Here is a 7,257-nt window from a genome sequence, read left to right as displayed (position 1 = left end):
AAATTACATAAATACTGCTCGTCTTCGTTTTCGTCTACATCTTCGTCTTTTTTCAAGTTCGTTTTCATCTAACGAGTCCTCTTCGTCTTCATTTTCGCCTTCGTCTTCATCCTCGGTTTCATTTTCACCTCTGTTACCGCTTTTAAATCGGTCTCATATAACCTGAAGACCAACCTGCCAGAACCGGGACCGATACAAATCAGGACCAATATAAACCAAATGGGGGCATAGGCCATCAGGGGTGGCTCGTGAGACAGCGAAAACAAGTTAGGGCTTTAGGCCCACGTTTAATTAAGGCCCCCAAGTCTAAAAAACATAATATATAAATATATTATAATGGGTAAATTAAACTCAAAGTATGGACGAGATCGGGACCGTACCGGTCCCAGTGAGCAGTGGTGATGCTTAGGATCAACATGGTGGATCGGTAGGTATACATTGCTAAAAATTATGCCAAAGTGCAACCTTTGCTACGACCTACATAGCATTTTGAATGCATATAATTTAAATGACCAGTGTCCAGGAGACTTTTGGTGGATGATTTAGCATTTACCTCGTACTACACTGAAACATAATATTGAACAGGTTCAAAACTTCTATGTTTGGTAAAGAAAGATGACCAAAACTTCACTAGTTGACTTGTCCCGCATACTAATCACAAATTCACAGCCTACAAATCTTTCAAACTCTAATATAGACATAATAATAACCAAAAAATTACACCCTCAACATACTTCACACTCGACTAAACATCCCATTCATGGTTGCCACACAAAAATGAACGGAAATAACACGTCATAGCAAAAAGATATGTGATCATGATGATGATATTATGATGATAAATTGGATTGCAATGCAAGTTGTTGCTGAGGCTGTAGTGTTGACCATGTTGAAGCCAATGTGGCAGGTGGTACTGTCTGTTGAAGCTGTCTCAAAAGATTGATTATGCGGTTTATGGTTTGCTCAGAGGCAAGATCCTTCCCGGCACATAAAATCTAAATCACAATGAATCAATCAATAATAAGTTATAATACTATAAAAAACCAACATCGTTTCTTATATTACACAAAAAGTTGCTCAAAGCTAACTTTTATACATGAAGTCCCGAAACTTGTCAAAAACACACTGAAAAAAGTGTCTTAACCCTATTTTGACATATTAGAATCCCTAATCCTTTTTTACGAAATGCATGCACTTGTGAAGAAAAACAATAAAACAATTAGTTATAAACTAAAATGATCAAAAATCACTATATTTTTATTTGTGCAAAATTGTTATTAATTTTAACTATTTAAGAGTTAACAAGTTATTTAATTTTTATCATAAGTGCATGTATTTTTGACAAGTTAAGGGACTTCGTGTGTACTTTTAACAAGTTTAGGGACTTTACAATGCAAAGAATGGATGTTGGTTATTTATGACATTTATCCGATTAATAAAGTTTTAGTTCCACTAAGTTTATCTATGTTCGACGTGTGACAAGTGAACTAACCTCGGCAAAAATGGAAACAAGTTTAGGCAGATATTGATTGTTGGGGCCCAAAGAGTTCTGTTGCTGACCTGTTATATATAATTAAAAATAAGTTAACTATAATCATAAAAACAGTATTATTATATTAATAATCCAAATCTTCAAATAAAAACAGTTTACAAGATTGTAACCTTTCGACCATAGAACAAAGCAGATCATGAACAGCTTTAGCCTCAACAAGGTCTTCTTTTAATGGTAAACAGCTTAACCATGAAGGAATAACCTGCCAAACAATAAAAGATGCTTATTTAAAACCAAATTAAATATAAACAAAATTTAAAAATGAGGTGAGCAAAATGTTGAAAATACCTGAGCAGAATCAATACTGTCATGATGAAAATGGCATACTTTCCCTAGAGCAGAAACAGCATTGTCGTATGCCATCACATTATCGGGTTGGAGAGCATTAGAATGCCTTATAACAAAATTTAGCCTTGAAAGGACCTCTGAAAAAGTCAACAAAAAGTCAAATAGTCAAAATCTAGAATGCAAAGAGTTGACTTTTGCTTTATGTGATATCTACTTTACCTCCAATAAGGGGTTTTATAACAGAACCTCCATGTTCTGCACACACACCAAGACCATATACAGCTGCCTGAAATTTACATCCATAAAGAATAAGGGTAAATTCATAAATAGGCAACTAGACGCGAAATTTGGGATGATCGTCAAGCTGACCTGTCGAACATCTGGATTTTCATCGTTGCATGCCTCAAGAAGGAATGGAAGATATGTATCATAATACCTGGTTTGTGAATTAAATAGCAAAATATAGGTTACACTGGATAATAATGAATTAAATCATTAACAACGGGTATTCTTAAAAGTTAATTTGAAGCAATAATTTTGACCCATTTATGGGTCAAAATGATTATGATGAATCAGTAATGGGCAAACGGGTTAACTTAAAATAAAAACTTGAAAAGAAAAGGGGTCAAAACAGGTTGAAAGTCGCTCAAAGGGTATTTCAACACACAAGACATGTAAATAATTATTAAGAAGAAAATATTTGTATATCATCTTTGACATTTTGACAGTATAATTTATAAGAATGATTAGTTAACCCGTTTTGAACCAAACCATTTGACATGTAAACCAACCCACCAATTTTGCCACTATAAAGAAAATTCTGAGAAGTAGTTAATACTTTAAAGCTGCTTCACGGCCCTGCTCGGCAACATCATCAAATATGCAAATAGAAATTCTTCTCTCTTCAGATGATTTATCCTTTCCCTTCAATCAAGTAAAAGTGCGCATAGATATTTTAACAAAAAAAGAAACAAATAGAATTGATTAACATGGAGTTAGTCAAGCTGGATAATAAACATTAGCTACTTACCCACATAGGCATTAAATAAGATGACAGCTCATCGAAGAAAGGCAAGAAAGAGGCTTTAAATGTTTTTACTAAAGTCCCCACGATTTCACCAACCTGTCCAGAAGAACACAGAGTCAGAAAACAGAGTTTATATGAGTTATAAAAACTATGTTTTGCTACAGATTATAAATTTCAATGGGTTATGTTTAGATCTAAAGGATAAAAATCAAATATTTGCTAAAAAGAAAATGGTCAAACTTGGTCAAAGACTTCTTCTTCTTGCTCATTTTCCTCTCGAAGTATCTCCCCTTCTTCAGCATCAAAATCTTCAGCATTGGTCCTTTCGGTGCGTTCCTTTTTTCTGCTTGAACTAGCAATGATCACATGCTTTAACTCATCCACAATGCTTCTCACCTGCTTTTCATCTAGAAGCGGTGCAGAGATCTGAAAGAAATTGTCAAAATTAGTTAATAAAAATTAATGAAAAGAACAATTATACTGGAAAAGAAACAATTTTAACACAATAATTGACTTACACGTAGGCATTCATTCTAAGCATCTAACATATTTGCACAAATTTCGGTATCAGGCTCCTGAAACATATAATATTGGAGAATTACAACCAATATGATAAGCATTTATCTTACCAGAAAACAGAAATAAGAAAATACTAAAACAGGTTAAATGAACTTATTTAGTTTATATATAATAGCACTATAACCTTATGTAAAGCTTCCACTAATGATGGAACTATGTAGTCAGACAGCTGTTTTATATAAGATCCATCACGACCCTGAGCAAGCCCTTTCTCTATAGCTAATTTTGCAGAACGCAGAAGCTCAGGTATGGCTGAAACAGGATAAAAATATAAAAATAAATACTAATTAACCCTCGAATACACAATTTGCAAAAAAAAAAAAAAAAAGGCATCCAAACCTGAAATGGCTGCTTTTCTAACTTCTTCATGAAAATAAAATTTGAGAAGTGGCACTAATATTTGGGCAACCTAGTGAAAGTATATATTAATAAATAACAGAATCATATATCTGTTAATAAAAAAATAATGCGTGAAGACGAACCTGGTCGACCCACGGATAGAAACCCTCCTTCAACTCCTCTGCATAACAACACAACATGTTGCAAGCTGTGGCTTTCTCCTCGAGTACACTAGTTTTTATCCCTATTCTTTTATCACCAAGTGTGATGGTCTCCATACTGTAAGATTAAAAATAATAAAAAATTAGATATGTCCATAACCACTTTTCATAAAAAATTAGATATGTCCATAAAAAAGTCTTGAGACTAAATACAAATGATACCTTTCATCATCAGAATCAATTTCATTATCTGAATCTGCAGATGTGATAACCACATCAGGTTTAAGTTGGGCAGACTGAAGCAAAGGAGGCATAACTACACTCATGTAAGGAAGAAAATCCTGCCCCAAACACTTGCATAATCTGGCCCATGCCTAGAATGTCACACACAGTTAATACGATAACACACATTAGATATCTGATATGTTTTCTATTAAAATAAAACTTACTTGAAGCATATAACTTGTGGTAGGATCATCATTCTCCATTTGAGATCCTTGCAAAGACATAAGAACTTCCATCACCTAAACAAACAATCAGAAACCATTTGAAAGATGATTAAAAACTTAAAAATTACTTTTTGTTGAAATACAAAAGTTACCTGCTTGGCATCATTTCTGAATTTTTCCTTTCCAACCGCCATTCCAACAAGACTAATGCATTCCATGGCTTTGGCTCGAAGCATACGATTAGCTTTGTCATTTGCATTCACTAATATAGCTTTCAAGTATGGCGTAACTGCATCATAGCACTTCTGGAAGTATTCCTATTAATGAACCAAACACCCAAACAAAGCACTTGAAGTATACAACCAACTGTAGTGGGCATATTTTGATTATGATCGTGTTGACTTACCTGCGATGAATCAGCAACTGATGCTAAAGCAGTCAAGGCCCCTTCTTGCACCATTTGTTTACCATTCTGCATAAGAATAAAGAAACAATCATGAACAGGTTGTAAAACTGATCAAATGTCTGATGAATAAAAGATAATTATTAGATAAATTATAAGCAATATTATTCTGTTTATATGTATTGTTCATGCCCTTTAGAAGTTTTACCTGTAGCAGCACAAGCAGCTTGCTCACTGTTCCATCTAGATAAGGTGTCAAAATATCAGGTGTGCAATTCTCACTGAAATTTAACACAGCTGAAGCAGCATGTGCCTGCAAAAGCAAGTAGTCAGAATCCACCGTGGACCACTAACATGAACCCGTAAACTTCAATACTAACTTGAACTCGGGGATTCTGGAAATCATCCATTGCTAAAGCTAGTGCTGGCAGCACACGCTGGTGGAACTGAACTTGCAAATCCGGACCCAAATCCGTAGATAACTGCCCAATGGCATTAATAGCTGCCCATCTCACTCGCGGGTGAGGATCTTGAAATGAATTTAAAACCATTGTCACCACTTCTTCCAAATTCTTTATCATCACCTACAGAAGCCAATGAGAAGGTCACAACCAGAGTAACTATTTTGCTATCTGATAAAAACGAGCCCAAACAAAAGAAACCATGTGCTAGTAAAACTCTCTCAAGTCCTAACATTCACATTGACGAGATTGTCTAATAGATCTTTCAGTATGATCATAAGGTTTCATATGTTTTCAAATGAATTCACCTACAAAAGCTGCATCATTTACATAATAACTATCAAAGTAATATCGGGCTACCTTCGAGCATCCTTCAGCAATCTGTGCGAGAGCAACGAGAGCAGCATTATGTTTCTCCCACTCCGGTGCAGCCAAATACACAGGCAACAACTCAGACGCAACATGAACAATCGTGTTCCCACCCAAAGCAATCGCCAACCGATCCAAACACTCCTGTCCAAAACTATAATTACTCGACTCCCCAACATCCTCATCCTCACTCATGCCAAGCAGATTCATCCTCAATATCCAACAACATCCCCATCAAAATCCCAAACAACCTACTAACAAACTGCGGCAACTTCCTCATCATCCCGGGCGCCCGTTCCCTCGCCTCCGCAAGCGTAACCACAAACTCAATCGCCAAATGCCTCGTCCCCTCCTCCAAACTCTCCGCCTCCACAACCTGCAGCATCGCCCCCACCACTTCCACAATCTGCCTCCTCAAAAACCTCGGTTCCGTCCCCGCCAACTCAATCAACAACTCCAACGCCTCCTGCGCCGTCGCCTCCTGACCGCCATTCAACGATTCCGTCAACGTCCGCATCATCGCCGGAAGCAAATCCTGAAACCGGTCCCGGTCAGCACTCGATAAACACTGGATAAAATTAACAACCGCACACAACGCCGCGATCCTCACATCCGCGCTCCTCGACGTATTCAAACTGTGTAAAAACACCCCGTGCAGGTCCTTAATATACGGAACCAACACATCCCCTACATTTCCCGCTAACTGAGCCAATATTAAAAATGCGGTTTCCTGAAGCCTAAACTTATCACACGAAACACATTTAAACACAAACGGTAAAAGCTCAGGCCAACCGTTATCTAATCCGTTATCTAATAATAATAAACTCGAAGCTAATTCAGAAACCGTATCACATAACTTCTTAATTACAGTTTTCGCCTCTTCATTCTGTAAACAACTAATTAAAACAGATTTAACCGTGGACTGAGTCGACTGAGTTAACGAGTTCCACAAAAGCGAGTCATCCTGAGTCAACTGCTTCCGTAACAGAATTGCTGACATGGCACGTGCCTCCACGTGCGGCGATAACTGCAACAACTGAGTGAGTTTGAGTATTAACGTGTTAACATCCGTTTGCTTGCACAAATTGAATATTAACTCCGCTTGTGAACGTTGCTCGTTTGATGACGTCATTAAATGAGAGATTAACGACTCGAACGGCGCCGGATCGGAGCCGAGGATGGCCGTTAGTTGCGGTTGTAGGAGGTGAGGATCCATTGACGGTAACGGTAACGGTAACAGTAACGGTAACGGTGATGATTGGGAATTTAGGGCAGAGAGACTGACAGAAGAGGAGGGAAAATGGAAATGTAATTGTGGGAGGTGACGTCAGCAAAAGGAGATGGATGGATACTGAGCTCAATAAAGTGGTTTGTCTTTTAGGGATGAAACGGAACCCAAAAGGTTGATGGGTGGGGTGTGTAATCCAATGGCATTATTATTATTATTATTATTATTATTATTATTATTATTATTATTATTATTATTATTATTATTATTAGTGAGAGTGTGAAACAACAAAAGTTAAGTGAAAGTTAAAGTTTAGAAATGCATTAACTTTGAAGTTTGAATTAAACTTAATGTTTTAGTTTGGTTTTCTATGATTAAAGTCTATTCGGATAACTTTTAAT

General features: G+C 36.7%; 1 pseudogene across 1 annotated transcript; it reads right to left on the bottom strand.

Moving 5' to 3' along the window:
* Window positions 1-476: 476 nt before the first annotated feature.
* Window positions 477-7,004, bottom strand: LOC143595992 (uncharacterized; annotated as a pseudogene). Its single transcript, XR_013146626.1, has 20 exons — window positions 5,620-7,004; window positions 5,179-5,382; window positions 5,007-5,111; window positions 4,802-4,867; window positions 4,548-4,712; window positions 4,396-4,470; window positions 4,169-4,320; window positions 3,929-4,064; window positions 3,786-3,855; window positions 3,571-3,698; window positions 3,386-3,442; window positions 3,108-3,293; window positions 2,871-2,963; window positions 2,679-2,764; window positions 2,210-2,276; window positions 2,060-2,126; window positions 1,841-1,977; window positions 1,663-1,754; window positions 1,493-1,560; window positions 477-995 (listed from the first exon to the last, which is right to left on the bottom strand). The product of XR_013146626.1 is annotated as an uncharacterized LOC143595992 (transcript).
* Between the last annotated feature and the right edge of the window lie 253 nt (window positions 7,005-7,257).

Source organism: Bidens hawaiensis, unplaced genomic scaffold (genome assembly GCF_021521415.1).
Source record: "Bidens hawaiensis isolate Kalapana, Puna unplaced genomic scaffold, B.hawaiensis_p1.1 tig00045932_1, whole genome shotgun sequence".
Lineage (NCBI taxonomy): Eukaryota > Viridiplantae > Streptophyta > Magnoliopsida > Asterales > Asteraceae > Bidens > Bidens hawaiensis.
The sequence above is the reverse complement of the archived record's forward strand: the minus strand, read 5'-3'. Positions and strand labels throughout refer to the sequence as shown.